The 18,134-nt window shown below is 42.5% G+C and overlaps 2 protein-coding genes across 5 annotated transcripts in view; both read right to left on the reverse strand.

Moving 5' to 3' along the window:
• IL34 (interleukin 34) overlaps positions 1 to 275 on the reverse strand; it is a 44,136-nt gene extending 43,861 nt beyond the window's left edge. For both annotated transcript variants that reach the window (XM_049622601.1, XM_049622599.1), the window contains exon 1: positions 205 to 275. The gene's annotated coding sequence lies outside the window, so the exon portion shown is untranslated. The remainder of the gene's footprint in view (positions 1 to 204) is intronic.
• A 5,738-nt stretch (positions 276 to 6,013) lies between these two features.
• The window catches only part of SF3B3 (splicing factor 3b subunit 3), a 69,188-nt gene continuing 57,067 nt past the window's right edge, over positions 6,014 to 18,134 (reverse strand). For all 3 annotated transcript variants that reach the window (XM_049622590.1, XM_049622588.1, XM_049622589.1), the window contains exons 27-28: positions 17,786 to 17,857; positions 6,014 to 6,261 (exon numbers count right to left, since the gene is read on the reverse strand). The gene's annotated coding sequence lies outside the window, so the exon portion shown is untranslated. The remainder of the gene's footprint in view (positions 6,262 to 17,785; positions 17,858 to 18,134) is intronic.

Raw genomic sequence — 18,134 nt, forward strand, 5'->3', positions numbered from 1 at the left:
CTATTCAATTTTCCTTCTTTTTTTTTTTTCTTTTTCTCTTTTACAATTCTTTTTTCTTGAATACAGAAAAAAATTCATTTTTTTAATTTCAATTTTTATTAAAAATCTTTAATTTTTATAACTATATTTTTTACTTTTGTGTAAATTTTTTCAAATTCTACTGTACTTCCATCATTTTATTTTAGTCTATTTCAGTGTACTCACCTTTTCAAATTTTCAAACAATTTCCTTTTTTTATTTCTTTTTCTTTTTTCTCTTGTTTCTTTTCTTTTTCTTGAATGCAGAAAGAGAAAAATTTCATTTTTACTTTCAATGTCTATTAAAAATATTTTCATTTAATTTTTATTACTATATTTTTTGCTTTTATATAAATTTTTTTCAAATTCTATTTTACTTCCATCATTTTATTTTAGTCTACTACAGTGTATTCACTTTTTCAAATTTTCAAATGATTTCTTTTTTTTTCTTTTTTTCTTTTTTGTTTTTTCTTTTTCGTTTCTTTTCTTTTTTCTTAAATACAGAAAATGAAAAACCTCATATTTATTTTTAACTTTTATTAAAAATATTTTTCTTTCTGGGTGTTGTATGGAAACCAGTTTGACAATAAATTTCATATATTGAAAAAAAATGTTCTTTAATTTTTTTCTACTATATTCTTCATTTTTGTGTATATTTTTTCAAATTCTTTTTTACTCCCATCATGTCATTTTAGTCTATTTCAGTGTATTCGTTTTTTCAAAATCTCAAACAATTTCCTTTCTCCCCCCCTTTTTTCCCTCTAATCTGTCAAACCACTTTCAACACCCAGACCAAAACACACCTAGGATCTAGCATCATCTATTAGATTTTTGTGTGTTTTTTTAATTTTTAATTTTAATTTTTTTTAATTTTTTTAATTTCAATTTTTCTACCTCATTAATTCCTTTCTCCCTTCAAAAGTACAAAACAAAGGAATTCACCCCAAAAGAAAGAGCACAAAGAAATGACAGCCAGGGATTTAACCAACACAGATACAAGCAAGATGTCTGAACCAGAATTTAGAATCACGATAATAAGTATACTAACTGGAGTTGAAAACAGATTAGAATCCCTTCCTGCAGAGATAAAAGAAGTAAAAATAGCCAGAATGAAATTAAAAATGCTCTAACTGAGCTGTAGTCAGGGATGGATGCATCAGTGGCAAGGATGGATGAGGCAGAACAGAGAATCAGCAACACAAAGGACAAACTTAGAGAGAATAATGAAGCAGAAAAAAAGAGGGAGATTAAGGCAAAAGAGCACGATTTAAGAATTAGAGAAATCAGTGATTCACTAAAAAGGAACAACATCAGAATCATAGGGGTCCCAGAAGAGGAAGAGAGAGAGATAGGGGTGGAAGGGTTATGTGAGCAAATCATAGTGGAAAACTTTTCTACCCTGGGGAAAGACACAGACATCAAAATCCAGGAAGCACAGAGGACTCCCATTAGATTCAACAAAAACCAACCATCAACAAGGCATATCACAGTCAAATTCACAAAATACTCAGGCAAGGAGAGAATCATGAAAGCAGCAAGGGAAAAAAAGTCTCTAACAGACAAGGGAAGACAGATCAGGTTTGCAGCAGACCTATCCACAGAAACTTGGTAGGCCAGAAAGGAGTGGCTGGATATATTCAGTGTGCTGAATCAGAAAAATATTCAGCCAAGAATTCTTTATTCAGCAAGGCTGTCATTCAAAATAGAAGGAGAGATAAAAAGTTTCCCAGACAAACAAAAATTAAAGGAGTTTGTGACCACTAAACCAGCCCTGCAAGTATATATATACACACACACACACACACACACACACACACACACACACACACCAAAAGCAACAAAAGATTAGAAAGAACCAGAGAATACCACCAGAAACTCCAACTCTACAAGCATCATAATGGCAATAAATTCATATCTTTCAGTACTCACTCTAAACATCAATGGACTCAATGCTCTGATCAAAAGACACAGGGTAACAGAATGGATAAGAAAACAAGATCCATCTATATGCTGTTTATAAGAGACCCACTTTAGACCTAAAGACACCTTCAGATTGAAAATAAGGGGATGGAGAACCAATGATCATGCTAACGGTTAACAAAAGAAAGCCAGAATAGCCATACTTATATCAGACAATCTAGACTTTAAAATAAAGACTGTATGAAGAGATGCAGAAGGACATTATATAATAATCAAGGGGTCTACAGACCAAGAAGACCTAACAATTGTAAACATTTATGTGCCAAATGTGGAAGCACCCAAATATGGAAGCACCCAAGTATATAAATCAATTAATCACAAACATAAAGAAACTCATCAATAGTAATACCATAAATAACAGTAGGAGACTTCAACACAGCAATGGACAGATCATCTAATCAAAAAATCAACAAGGAAACAATGACTTTGAATGACACACTGGACCAGATGGACTTAACAGATATATTCAGAACATTTCACCATAAAGCAGCAGAATACACATTCTTCTCCAGTGCACATGGAACGTTCTCCAGAATAGACCATATACTGGGACACAAGTCAGCCCTAAGTAAGTCCAAAAAGATCGAGATCATACTGTGCATATTTTCAGACCACAATGCTATGAAACTTGAAATCAACCACAAGAAAAAATTTGGAAAGGTAACAAATACTTGGAGACTGAAGAACATCCTACTAAAGAATGAATGGGCTAACCAAGCACTTAAAGAGGAAATTAAAAAGTATATGAAAGTCAATGAAAATGATAACACCACAACCCAAAACCTCTGGGACACAGCAAGGGCGGTCATAAGAGGAAAGTATATAGCAATCCAAGCCTTCCTAAAGAAGGAAGAAAGATCTCAGATACACAATCTAATCTTATGCCTTAAGGAGCTGGAAAAAGAACAGCAAATAAAACCCAAAACCAGCAGAAGACAGGAAATAATAAAGATTAGGGCAGAAATTAATGCTATCAAAACCAAAAAAAACAGCAGAACAGATTAATGAAACCAGAAGCTGGTGCCTTGAAAGAATTAACAAAATTGATAAACCACTAGCCAGTTTGATCAAAAAGAAGAAGGAAAGGACCCAAATAAATGAAATCAAGAATGAAAGAGGAGAGATCACCACCAACACAACAGAAATAAAAACAATAATAATAGAATATTATGAGCAATTATATGCCAATAAAATGGGTAATCTGCAAGAAATGGACAAATTCCTAGAAACGTATACACTACCAAAACTGAAACAGGAAGAAATAGAAAATTTCTTTAGAAATTTCTTTAGAAATAGAAAATAGAAAATACCCATAACCAGTAAGGAAATCGAATTAGTAATCAAAAATCTGCCAAAAAAACAGGAGTCCAGGACCAGATGGCTTTCCAGGGGAATTCTACCAAACATTTAAGGAAGAGTTAACACCTATTCTCTTGAAGCTGTTCCAAAAAATAGAAATGGAAGGAAAACTTCCAAACTCTTTCTATGAAGCCAGCATTACCTTGATTCCAAAACCAGACAGAGACCCCACTAAAAAGGAGAACTAGAGACCAATTTCCCTGATGAACATGGATGCAAAAATCTTCAACAAGATATTAGCCAACCAGATCCAACAATACATTAAAAAAATTATTCACCACAACCAAGTGGGATTTATACCTGGGATGCAGGGCTGGTTGAATATCTGCAAAACAATTGACGTGATTCATCACATCAATGAAAGAAAGGACAAGAACCATATGATCCTCTCAATAGACGCAGAGAAAGCATTTGACAAAATACAGCATTCTTTCTTGCTAAAAACCCTCAAGAAAGCAGGGATAGAAGGATCATACCTCAAGATCATAAAAACCCATATATGAACAACCCAATGCTAATATCATCCTCAATGGGGAAAAACTGAGAGCTTTCTCCCTAAGGTCAGGAACAAGACAGGGATGTCCACTCTCGCCACTGTCATTCAACATAGTATTGGAAGTCTTAGCCTCAGCAATCAGACAACACAAAGAAATAAAAGGCATCTAAATTGACCAGGAGGAGGTCAAACGTTCACTCTTCACAGATGACATGATACTCTATATGGAAAACCCTAAAGATTCCACCAAAAAACTGCTAGAATTGATTCATGAATTCAGCAAAGTGGCAGGATATAAAATCAACACACAGAAATCAGTTGCATTCCTATACACCAACAATGAAGCAACACAAAGAGAAATCAAGGAATCGACCCCATTTACAGTTTCACCAAAACCCATAAAATACCCAGGAATAAATCTAACCAAAGAGGTGAAAAATCTATACACTGAAAACTATAGAAAACTTATGAAAGAAATTGAAGACACAAAAAAATGGAAAAATATTCCATTCTCCTGGATAGGAAGAAGAAATATTGTTAAAATGTTGATACTACCCAAAGCAATCTACACATTCAATGCAATCCCTATCGAAATAACACCAGCATTTTTCACAGAGCTAGAACAAACAATCCTAAAATTTGTATGGAACCAGAAAAGACCCTGAATAGCCAGAAAAAGAAAACCAAAGCAGGAAGCATCACAATCCTGGACTTCAAGCTATACTACAAAGCTGTAATCATCAAGACAGTATGGTACTGGCACAAGAACAGACACTCAGATCAGATCAATGGAACAGAATAGAGAACCCAGAAATGGACCCACAAATATGTGGCCAACTAATCTGTGACAAAGCAGGAAAGAATATCCAATGGAAAAAAGACAGTCTCTTCAGCAAGTGGTGCTGGGAAACCTGGACAGCGACATGCAGAAGAATGAACCTGGACCGCTTTCTTACACCACACACACAAAATAAACTCAAAATGGATGAAAGACCTCAATGTAAGACAGGAAGCCATCAAAATCCTCGAGGAGAAAGCAGGCAAAAACCTCTTTGATCTTGGCCGCAGCAACTTCTTACTCAACACGTCTCTGGAGGCAAGGGAAATGAAAGCAAAAATGAACACTGGGACCTCATCAAAATAAAAAGCTTCTGCACAGTGAAGGAAACAATCAGCAAAACTAAAAGGCAACTGACAGAATGGGAGAAGATATTTGCAAATGACATATGAGATAAAGGGTTAGTATCCAAAATCTATCAAGAACTTACCAAACTCAGCACCCAAAAAACAAATAATCCAGTGAAGAAATGGGCAAAAGACATGAATAGACACTTCTCCAAGGAAGACATCCAGATGGCTAACAGACACATGAAAAAATGCTTAACATCAGTCATCATTAGGGAAATACAAATCAAAACCACAATGAGATACCACCCCACACCTGTCAGAATGGCTAACATTAACAACTCAGGCAACAACAGATGTTGGCGAGGATGTGGAGAAAGAGGATCTCTTTTGCATTGTTGGTGGAAATGCAAGCTGGTGCAGCCACTCTGGAAAACAGGATGGAGGTTCCTCAAAAAACTAAAAATCGAACTACCCTATGACCCAGCAATTGCACAACTAGGCATTTATCCACGGGATACAGGTGTGCTGTTTCGAAGGGACACATGTACCCCAATGTTTATAGCAGCACTATCAACAATATCCAAAGTATGGAAAGAGCCCAAATGTCCATCGATGGATGAATGGATAAAGAAGATGTGGTATATATATACAATGGAGTATTACTCAGCAATCAAAAGAATGAAATCTTGCCATTTCCAGCTACACGGATGGAACTGGAGGGTATTATGCTAAGTGAAATTAGTCACAGAAAAACAAAAATCATATGACTTCACTCATATGAGGACTTTAAGAGACAAAATAGATGGAACATAAGTGAAGGGAAACAAAAATAATATAAAAACAGGGAGGGGGACAAAACAGAAGAGACTCATAAATATAGACAACAAACAGAGGGTTACTGGATGGGTTGTGGGAAGGGGGATGGGCTAAATGGGTAAGGGGCACTAAGGAATCTACTCCTGAAATCATTGTTGCACTATATGGTAACTAATTTGGATGTAAATTTTAAAAAATAAAAAATAAAAAATGTTACCTCCAACCTGACAGGGAGACCCAAGTGAGGAAGCCAACTTGGCCAAGAGCTGCCACTCAGATAATCAGTCCTCAGCCGCCCACTGCCTCTCTTTGGCTCTTCATCACAGGCCTGTCTGACCTTCTGTGCCTCTGGGGACACCCTGGCCACTCCCCTGGCAGTGTTGGTCTCTATATGGATAAAAATCCTTTTTCTTCATGTCAGCCAAACAAAGTTAGGCTGGTCCCCAGAAGAATGTGTCTAAGAAGCTAGAGAGGAAAGAAAATTAAGGAATTAAAATGCAGCCACCGAGGGCGCCTGGGTGGCTGTCGGTTAAGTGGCTGACTTAGGCTCAGGTCAATGATCTCGAGGTCCATGAGTCGATGATCCACATTGGGCTCTATGCTGACAGCTTGGAGCCTAGAGTCTACTTCAGATTCTATGTCTCCCCCCCTTCTCTCTCAGTCCTTCACCCACTCACACTATGTCTCTCTCTCAAAAATAAATATTTTTTAAAAAAAATTTTAATGCAGCCACCTGGAAACAGGATTTCCAAGTTCTTGGAACTTGGACTCTGGCCAGACTGGTCTAGCAGCTTCCTTAAGCTTCCTCCTCACCTCCTCCTCATCTGTACCTATTTGCCTTGGCAAGAAGCCCTCCCTTCCAGAATCTGCTTCCTCTGGCCTTGAGCAGCCCTGCCCCTAGCTCTTGGCAGGACCCAGCTTCTCTCCTTAGGCTCTTGGAGAATTTAGTTGTCCCAGAGAGTCCTCCTTTGGCCCTCAGCCCTCCCACAGAGATAATAATACCTGCCACGAAGAGTTCTTATAGTTGGTGGTACCAACTATAAGGAATATAAGCTCCATGAGAGCAGGGCTTCCTTTTGTTCTTGGCCTCAGCTCCTGTACTTGCCCCATAGCAAATGCTCATGAATGTTTGTTGAATTAGTAATAAATATTCATATGAGCTTGAGTATGTGCATACAATTTCTAGAAAGACCCACAAGAACCTAGCATCAGGGGCACCTGGGTGGCTCAGTCAGTTAAGCGTCCGACTTCGGCTCAGGTCATGATCTCACCATCCATGAGTTCAAGCCCCGCATCAGGCTCTGTGCTGACAGCTCAGAGCCTGAAGCCTGCCTTGGATTCTGTGTCTCCCTCTCTCTCTGACCCTCCCCTGTTCATGCTCCGTCTCTCTCTGTCTCAAAAATAAACAAACATTAAAAAAAAAAATTAAAAAAAAAAAGAACCTAGCATCAGTGAATGTCTTTGGATAGTTGAAAATAGAGGCCTAAAGAATAGGATACAGAGAGGAAGCTGTAAACCAGTCTATACCTCTTGAATTTTTTTTTCCTGTGCATATATATCACCTATTTGAAATTAAAAACACAATACCACTTATGTTAGGACCAAAACAATGAAATAGTTTGGTATAAACAAAATATGTAGAAGATCTATATAATGAAAACTATAAAGCTATGATGAAAGAAACCAAGGAACACCTAAATAAATGAAGAGCTATTCCATGTCAGGGGCAGAAAGTCACGAGATATAGATATAGATATAGATATATAGATATAAAGATATTTATATAGTTTATTTATCTATTTTGAGAGAGAGCAGGGGAGAGAGAGAGGAAGAGAGAAAGAATCCCAAGCAGGGCCCACACTGTCAGCACTGAGATGGACACGGGCCTCAAACCCATGAACTGCCAGATCATGACCTGAGCCGAAATCAAGAGTCAGATGCTCAACCGAATGAGCCACCTGGGTGCCCCAGCGAGAACATTTGAAAAATATTGTGGGGGCATGTTTTTTCATAACATTTTTCTTTTAATGTAACCTATGTCCAACATGAGGCTTGAACTCACAAACCTGACATCAAGAGTCACATATTCCACAGACTGAGCCAGCCAGGTGACCCCCTGTAAGTGTGTATGTTTAAGTGAAAGAAACCAATCTAAAAAGGCTATATACTGTATGATTCTAACTACATGACATTTTGGAAAAGGCAAAACTACAGACATGGTAAAAAGATCAGTGGTTGTCAGGGGTTGTGGGGAGGGAGGGAAGAATAAGTGGAGCACAGAAGATTTGTAAGGCAGTGAAACTATCCTGTATGATACTGTAATTGTGGATATCACAATTGTCAGAGTGCCATTATACATTTGTCAAAACCCAGAGAATGTACAACACCAAGAGGGAACCCTCATGTAACTATGAACTTTAGTTAATAATCATGTTATCAATATCAATTATAACAAATGTACCACACTAGTAATACATGCTAATAACAAGAGATACTATGTATCTGGGGTGGGATGGCTTTATCGAACTCTCTGTACTTTTTTTAAAAAAAAGTTTACTGTGAGAGAGCATGTGAGTGGGGAAGGAGCAAAGAGGGAAGAAGAGAGAATCCAAAGAAGGCTCCACCCTGTCAGCACAGAGCCCAACACAGAGCTCAAATTCATTAACTGTGAGATCATGACCTGAGCCACAATCAAGAGAGGAGGCTTAACCAACTGAGCCACCCAGGTGCCCCAACTTAGCCAATGTTAAGGGCTTTGCAGGCCCAGGGTTTGTCCCAGATCCTGAACCAGCCCCAGCTTCCTCCTCTGGGGTTAAGAGTCATGCCTTATAGGGTTGGGTTAAGAGTTCCAGAACTCTTGTCACTGCAATATGATAGTCAAAAATTTCATTGCCAGGGCACCCGGGTGGCTCAGTTGGTTAAGTGTCCGACTTGGGCTCAGGTCATGATCTCATGGTTCATGAGTTAGAGTCCTGTATCGGGCTCTCTGCTGTCAGCATGGAGCCTGCTTCAGATCCTCTGTCCCCACCTCCCTCTGCCCCTCCCCTGCTCACTCTCTCAAAAATAAATAAAATAAACATTTAAAAAATTACATTGCCAAGTGGATAAAAAAGATATGGTTTATATATACAATGGAATACTACTTGGCAATGAGAAACAATGAAATCTGGCCATTTGCAGAAACATGGATGGAACTGGAAGGTATTATGCTAAGTGAAATAAATCAGGCAGAGAAAGACCGATACTGTATGTTTTCACTCCTATGTGGATCTGGAGAAACTTAACAGCAGACCATGGTTGGGGGCGGGGAGGTTACAGAGAGGGAGGGAGGCAAACTATAAAGAGATTCTTAAATACTGAGAACAAACTGAGGGTTGATGGGGGGTGAGGGAGAGGGGAAAGTGGGTGATGGGCATTGAGGAGGGCACCTGTTGGGATGAGCACTGGGTTGTACAGAAACCAATTTGACAAATTATATTTAATTGAAAAAAAACTACATTGCCTATGTGATTTCCAGGGAAAAGGGGAGGAGTGGCCTTTCTTGGCCAGGAGGGAAACCAAGGCAGGGAGGACCAGGAGGCACCCTCTGCAGAAGTGTCATTCAAGAAAGGTTTCCCAACTGTGGAAAGACACTGGAAAGTACCTGGCCCCAGCCCAGCCTCCACCGGGCCAGCTGGTCTGCTGGCGTCTGTGAATCACAGCTTCACTGGGGCCTGGGACAGCTCCTCCAAGGAGGCAAGCAGGGGGGCCACACTGACTGCAATCCAGTGTGGTGGAGTTGACAAGGTACTTGTAGAGCAAGGGGGGGAGGGGGTCAAAAGGACCACCACTCATCCCTGGTGTGCCCCTTCCCCTATGGTTCCCTGGGAAGTCCCTAATCACCCTCTTCATCTATAAAATAGCACTACCAAGGCTCACTCCCCAGGCAGCTGTGGGAGAGAAAGCTTAAATGTAGTTATTCTACCCGGCAGTGAGTGGAACTCATACTGCTATCAGATCAACAACTGACACAGAGCCTCAAGGGCAGTAGCATAGAGAGGCAAAAATCTTGGCTTCTCAACACATGCTTTAACCTCTCTGATCCTCAGTCTCCTCATCTCTAACATGGGAATGACACAGCCCTTTATCTCCCAGGTACTGTATGAATTCAGGGAGAGCTTAGCAACCTGCCTGGCACAGAGATGTCCTTAGTAGCTCCCTGTGCCTTCATAAGGTATGAATGCCACCCCAGCCAAATGGGTCAATTCTAGATAAATCACCATCCCTGCTAAGGCTTCCTCTGTAATCTTACTTAGCTGTGAGGACAGAGGAAGGCACCACATTGCCACCATTAGGGACAGAATTTATTGCCTTGTGGGTACTAGACTGGGAACTTGAACAAACTGAATCATGTGGACAAGGTCTTGGCACCAAGAGAGCTAGGCTGGAAAAAACACTGCTGCAAAAAAGCAAAATGTACGCAAGAGCCATGAGAAAGACTTTAAGCTCTGGAAGAGAGTTTTTAAGGAGGGTCTCATTTAATGGAAGAAGGGGGGCATTGAGCAACAGAGAGCCTGGCTCCCAATCAAGGTGAATGTTGTCTGCATGGTATTATCCTTGGACCCTGGGGACCCAGGCAAGCTGGGCCTGGCTCCACAAAGAAGCCAGCCAGAGGGAGGGTAAAGTGCTGATTCACCCGGCAAGAAGAGGTGGTGGCTGCTGAATCCATACCTGTGAGACTGTCAGGGCCCAGGAACTGTCAGCCAGGTGCAGCAGGGTAGGTAGAGGCCAACTTGTGGCACGTAGGTTTTGTAGATTTCCACCCAGCATAGAGGGCTGAAGCCAGATTGTCGAGGTTTAAATCCCAGCTCCAGCATCTACTGGCAACCTTGAACAGGTGACTTAAACCCTGGGCCTCAGTTCCCAACTATAAAATGGGGATATTGGAGCACCCACTGCACAGCGTTGTGGTGAGAATTTGAGATCAAGCCCGGTTCAGCATTTAACACAGGGCTTGCCCACAGTAAACAGCAGCAGCTATTATTACTGTCATTTAGGGGAGGGCTGGAAGCAAGTCTTCCCGCCTGCCTGCTCCCTCCCTCCCTCTGACTTGGGTCCCACCTTCACATAGACCTGTTATATGTAACTAGACTGGACTGGATCACATGAGAGAGGCACAAAGCCTAGGAGAGACTCTGCCTCTGCCACTGCCTCATGTAGGAGTCTCCTCTCCAGCTTGCCAAGTCTCTCCTTACATGCCTCCACTAATGGGGAGTGCTCCACATTTGGATAGCTCTGATCACACGTCCTCTAGGTGGGGCTGAAATTGCCTCCCTGCAAACTGCCCTTTAGTGGAAGTGATTTTTCTGCCAGGGACTTTCCAATGTCTGGAATCCACCCATCCCACAAACGCTAGGATCACCCTGAGCATAGAAAGTCCTCCAGGAAGTCTCCCCGGAACTGAGCACACTGAGCATCTCGTGCAGAATTGCACTCCCCACAAGAACACACATACATATCTCCCAACAACTGGGTCCATAAGGCAGAAAGTCTTGGATGTCCCTAGACCGCACACTAATAGTTCTCATAAATTGCCTCACAAAACCCCTATGAGGCATGTACTAGCTTTTTCCCAATTTTAAAAATTGTGGGGGCACCTGGGTGGCTCAGTCAGTTAAGCATCCAACTTTGGCTCCAGTCATGATCTCACAGTTTGTGAGTTCAAGCCCCGCGTCAGGCTCTGTACTCAAGAGCCTGGAGCCTGCTTTGGATTCTGTGTCCCCATCTCTCTCTGCCCCTCCCCTGCCCACACCCTGTCTCTTCCTGTAAAAATTAACATTCGTTTTTTTAAAATTGTGGTAAAACACACATAAAATATAAAATCGTAACCATTTCTAAGTGTACAGTGCCCTGATATTAAATACATTCACATGGTTATGCATCCATCCCTACCTCCTTCTGCAGAACTCTTTTCATCTTGCAAAAGTGAAACTCTATACCCATGAAATAATAACTCCCCATTCCTCCCTCTAGTTCCTGGCAACCAGCACTCTACTTTCTGTTTCCATAATTTTGACAACACTAAGTGCCTCATATAAGTGGAATCGTACAGTATTTGTCTTTGTCTGGCTCATTTCACTTAGCATAACATCCTCAAGGTTCATCCATGTTGAAGCATGTGTTAGCATTTCCTTCCACTTAAGGCTGAGAAATATTCCATTGCATGTATACATACACTTAGTTTATCCATTCTTCTGCCGATGGACACCTGAGTTGCTTCTACCTTTTGGCTACTGCAAACAATACTGCTATAAACATGGGTGTACTATCTCTTCAAGACCCAGCTTTCAATTCTTTTGGGTATATACCAGAACTGAGATTGCTGGATCATAGGATATTTCTTTTTTTAGTTTTTCGAGAAACTCCCAAACTGTTTTCCATAGCATCTGTACCATTTTACAATCCCACTAACAGAGGACAAGCGTTCCAATTTTTCTGCATCCCTGCCCTCACTTATTTTTTGTTTTTGTTTTTTAATGGTGGCCATCCTAAAGCTTATGAGACCTATAAGGAGAGCCTATTTTTATCCGACTTTACAGTTGAGGAATGTGGGATTGGAGAGGTACTGTGACTTGACCACAGTCCCACAGAGAGCATGTGGCAGAGCTGGGATTCAAGTTCAGGGCCATCTGCAACTGTCTGATACTCTCAACAGGCCCCATCCCAGTAAATCCTTACTGTACAACTGGTCAGTGATTACCCTCCAGTCCTGGAGGACTGGGGCCTCCAGTCCTCAGAGCTCTGTTCAGAGCCTGGCTAGGGAGGAGGCAGTGATCTGGAAGACACCCCAGGCCCACACCCCGGCCCCCTGGATCTCCCAGGCCCAGGAGACTCTAAAATTAGCGTCTAACAAAGGCCTTACCCTGCACGGCCCATGGAGCCTTTGGCAGGGAGGTCTCTTCTGGGGGGTTCCCTCTCATGCTGGTCTGGCTGCAGGAGAGAGTGAGGTTCAAGGCCTGCTCGACAGGACCCAGATGGGAGGGCAGGGGGTGAGGGCCTGGAGAGGCACCCAGGCAGCGCTCTTGAGAGTCTCCGGTGCAGTGGGACCAGAACCACAGTGGCTAGAGGGCAGGGTAGAGCCTCCAGGAAGGGCCAGGCAACTAACATTCAGACACAGAGCCTGGTACATCCCCAGCAGTGGTGCCACATTGCACCTACGTGACCATGGACAAGCTAGTATTCCCCTACACCTGTTTCTTCCTCTGTAAAATCAGGAAGACTAAGTCAAAGCTGGCAGGGAGCTGTGGGTACTAAATGATCACTAGATCCATAATTCCAGGCTGACGACTGGGTGCAACTGTGCTAGCACCACTGCCTCCTCCCACACTCTTGCCTGTCCCACCCCCATGCTTCACCTATCCCGCCTCTCTCCTACACTGGTCTGCCCTCCACCAATGGGGGACTGGCAGAGCCTTGAGATTAAGGATCCAGGTGACTCCTTTGAGGAGTAACACATTTGAATGCATTAGTTCTGGTCTTCTTCTTAGAAAAACAAATAAATAAGGGGTGCCTGGCTGGCTCAGTAGGAAGAGTATGCAACTCTTGATCTTGGAGCTGTGAGTTTCAGCCCAACTGGGGTGTAGAAATTACTTAAATAAAACTTAAAAAAAAAAAAAAAACACCACAAAGTAATAATAATTCCTTCAGGTAAACAAAGACATGGTCACACAGATGTTTGCTATTACACTATTTATAACAATGATAATTTCATAGCACCCTGAAGGGGACTAGTTGAGTTAGCATCCTACCACAAAATGGAAGATCATATGGCCACTATAAATTATAATGGAGCTCTGTATTTATCAGCATTTCCATGGCAATAAATGTTGAGTGGTGGGAAAACACAGGTTATGAGAAAATCAGGTATAGATGATCCCATAGGACACAGAGCTGTGTGTGTATATATAGCTAGGTATGGTTTCCTGATCAGTAGCAATAGCATCCATCACCTAAGAGCTTGTTAGAAATATAGACTGGGGCCCACCTCGGGCTTTCAGGAATCAGAATTTAACAAAATCCCCAGGTGGTTCATGTGCAGGTTACAGCTGGAAAGCAATAAAGGCATTGTCTGGAGAGTTTCCCAGTAAAACATTAGAGAATGGTTATATCTGGGGGGGGGGGGGGGGGGGGGGGGGATTGGGATTTTCTTTCCTTCCTGTGCTTTTCTGAACGTCAGCATTTTCCCCAGTAAACATGTGATAAAAACAATAAAGTTATTAAAATGCTTGTAAAGATACAAGATCCAAAACTATAAAACTCATAGAAAAAAATACAGGTAAAAAGCTTTGTGACACTGGACTTAGCAATTATTTCTTTGATATGGCAACAAAAGCATGGGCAACAAAAGCAAAAATAGGATAAATGGGACTATATCAAAATTGAAAACTTTTGTGCATCAAAGGATACAGTCAAGAGAGTGAAAAGGCAACCTATGGAATGAAAAAATATATACAAACGTGATAAGGAGTTAATATCCAGAATATATAAAAACTCCTACAACTCTGGGGCGCCTGGGTGGCTCAGTCAGTTAAGTGTCCGACTTCGGCTCAGGTCACGATCTCGCGGTCCGTGAGTTCGGGCCCCGCGTCGGGCTCTGGGCTGATGGCTCAGAGCCTGGAGCCTGTTTCAGATTCTGTGTCTCCCTCTCTCTGACCCTCTCCTGTTCATGCTCTGTCTCTCTCTGTCTCAAAAATAAATAAATGTTAAAAAAAAAATTTAAAAAAACTCCTACAACTCAACAAATCAAATAACCTGACTAAAAAAAAATGGACAAAGAATATAAACAAATATTTCTCCGAAGAAGATATACAAATGGAGAACAGGTATGTGAAAAGATACTCAGCATCACTAATCACTAGGGAAATGCACATCAAAACCATGATGAAATACCACCCCATACCCATTAAGATCATTACTATCAAAATGCAGAAAATAACATGTTGGTGAGGATGTGGAAAAATTGAAAGTTCTCCAGGTGCGGCCATTCGCCCTTCCTGGCTGGGATACACAGAAAGGAGTCTCCTAACAGCTCCTGGGAAGCCCAGGACATAGGTTCCCAGGACATAGGTTCATGCAGCTCAGTTCCCAGGGGACATCACCCCCTAATCATGGGACAGAGCCCTCATGCATAAGTGTGTAAGACAGCCAGAGACCAGAACTCCCCTGGGATTGTTGCAGGGCTGGAGGCCACAGTTCCCAGACCTCAGTGGAGTCTCCTGGGTTAAAGGGCCATATTGCCCCTTTCTTTCTTTCTTTTTTTTAACATTTATTTATTTTTGAGAGACAGAGCATGAGTAGGGGGATGCAGAGAGAGGGAGACACAGAATCTGAAGCAGGCTCCAAGTTCAGCGCTGTCAGCACAGATGCGGGGGACGAACCCACAAACTGTCAGATCATGACCTAAGCCAAAGTCAGACGCTCAACCAACTGAGCCATGCAGGTGCCCCCCATATTGCCCATTTCAAAAAAAATGCCTCTTCCAAGGTTGGGACAGGGACAGCCACCAGACAGTACTGCCTGGGAGGTGGGGTGGGGTGGAGTGGGTAACTTCAGCTTCCAAAGACATTTTGCAGACCTCCAGAAGGAAAGAGCTATAGGAAGCCTAACTGCCCTGAACCCTCAACTGAGGCAGAAGAGGAGACCACCCACTCTGGGATGAGAACCCCAGAACCCAGCACCCCAACTTTCAGGCCAGGATCCCCCACACTGAACCTATCCTAAGAATTCCACTGTGTGCATTTATTTATTTGGGGTACCATTAAAGCCTTTGAGATGGGGTGGAAGGCTGGGTCCATATCAGGCCTCTAATACCATCCCCTAAAGCTGCCAGAAAGGCATCCCCAACCCTGCTTAAAACCCCACATCATTGAGATAAAGTCCAAATTCCCACTTGACCTTCAAAATTTGGTCCCCGCTGACTCCTCTCACCTATCCCACTCTCCCAGTCCTGCAGCCTCCTGAACTGCCCCCTACCCCACCTCCTGCCCCAAATTCAGCTTTCTCCCATTTCTGCCTAATAGACTTTTCCTCCTTCTTAAGCAGGGAGTTGTCCCAGTCCCAGTCTCCTCTGCTCCTGTGAGACGAGCTGTGTGCCTGTTTCACATGCATGGAACTTGTCTTATGCATCTCACCCCAGTTTCCAGCACCATGGCCCAATAAACGACTGCTGACCAAGAAAATTAGCACATGAGTCTTCTGCCTGTCTTTTATGGCTAATTCTGGTATCTTCCCAAAAGCTCTGGAGCATGGGTTTGACCTTCCACAATAATGGACCCCTATGTGCCAAACACCTTACCTATGTTTTCTCATGTAATTCTATGGCAAAGGCATTAACATTTTGATTTTATAGATGAAGACACTGATGCTCAGAAGTCCAATGACTGTCCACAGCCAGGATTGGAACCCAGCCTGACCAGCCTGTGCTTATTCCACTGAGCCTCATAGGTGGCCTCCCAATAACTTACTAGACTAGAGAACAGAAGGTGTGTCCCTAGACTTCTGGGGAATTCTCCGCTCTGTCCAAGGATCCTGTAAACCTGCACTTTGACAAAGGTGACTGGGAGATGGAAGGGTGACATCTAGATCAGGTGGCAGGAGGAGACCAAGAGTCTGGGGATCCTTCAGAAAGAGGTTCACCTGACCTGCTGTCCTCTGACATACAGCCCTCCAGCCTCAGCAAAGATAGGGGCCTAAGTCAATAAAATCCTGTAGCAGGGGAGAAGACTTTCACTCCAGTTACAGTGGGGCTGGGTAAGAGGGAGTCAAGAAGATGCCCTTGAGAGGACTTTATCAATTCTGCCCAGTTAGTATAATGACCCAGGGAAAGCCCCAGGCTTGAAGAGTCTTCCAAGGGTGCTTAATAAGTGCCAGACATTGTGCCAAGTGCCTTAAAAATCCTGTATCACCAAGAAGTTTTATAATCTCTATTTTGCATGAGAACTAATTAAGGCACAATTATTAAGTGAGAGTTCAAGGTCAGGCAGCTATGCATACACACCCAGGCTTGCCTGCTTTCAAAGGTCAAGTCTTAACCACTATGCAGACTGCCTCCTTCCTGCAAAATCCTCAGAGAAAACAAGTTCCTCACCCACCCCCTCATACCATCATGGTTCTGGAAATTAGGAATTAGTCACATAATTCTTGAGTGAGCTGACCTGCATATGTAACATGAACTGAGCTACAAAAACGTTCTTGCCATTGCCCCCAGTATTCATTCTTGATGGAGAATAAACTCCAAGAAGGGGGTGGGGGGGGGAATCTAAAAAAAAAAAAAACAGAAAAAGTTATTTTCACAGGATTACCCATAAAAGTCAAAATACTAATTGCAAAACACCTGGAAGCAACCCAACTTCACAAATGAGGGGTAAAGGCTGCCTATGCTGGGATGGGTTTGTTAATGTAGCGAATACCACATACCTTTAAAATGACATACCTTTAAAATGACAAGTAGTTAGCTGGTTTTTGCAAATTTAAAATAAATGCAAAGAATAAAAGAACTCATTTTCATTTCAGAATACCATCCAAACGAGGAAGGCTCACTCATGCCATTTTTCCCCTTTCTTTTAAATCAATTAATTTTTGATAAGGTAATTCGCACACATAATTCATGCATGGTACATAAAAATCTAAAGACCTAAAGCAATATGCACTGGAGCAGACCCCAGTAACCCACAACCACTTAAAAATGTGGCTCTGTTGATTTACAAAACTCAGAAGCAAACAGAGAGAAGTAACTTGCTTTATGGTTATTTGGATCTTTTTTCCTGCAAGTCTAAAGAAATACAGAGCAGAGAATTCACACCATTTCAGAGAAACAGTTCACAGCTTTTTGGCTGGGACTTTTTCAAGTCTTTCTCAAATCCCTCTTGCTGTGATCTGTGAAAGCAGCAGCTAAGTTGAGGTGAAGTCAGAAAAAGAAAACCATGTGAGAAAAAAATGAATGCCTTCTTACCTGTTCACCCAGGAGGACGCGGTCTTCTCGGGCTTTTCTGATTTTAAGGGGCTCGAGGGTAGGAGCAAGTGCCTAGGAGCAGGAGGCAGAGGGTGCCAGGTGAGAGGTTGCTGCTTCCCCCAGCCCACAATCCGGCTTCCCGACTGATGGGAAGGGCGGGGAAAGCAGGCCACTGCCGCTTCTCGCTCCCGATTGAGAAACTGAAGCCAGCAAGGGCGGGGCAGGGCCACGTGTCCCCAGCCTGCCTTGGGAGTGCGGATAGGAGGGGGCCACAAACCCAGAGGAACAGCCAGGAACTGTTTCCTGACTGATGGCGCCTGGCATATTAATGGCAGGAGTCCCCACATCA

This window comes from Panthera uncia, assembly GCF_023721935.1.
Source record: "Panthera uncia isolate 11264 chromosome E2 unlocalized genomic scaffold, Puncia_PCG_1.0 HiC_scaffold_20, whole genome shotgun sequence".
Lineage (NCBI taxonomy): Eukaryota > Metazoa > Chordata > Mammalia > Carnivora > Felidae > Panthera > Panthera uncia.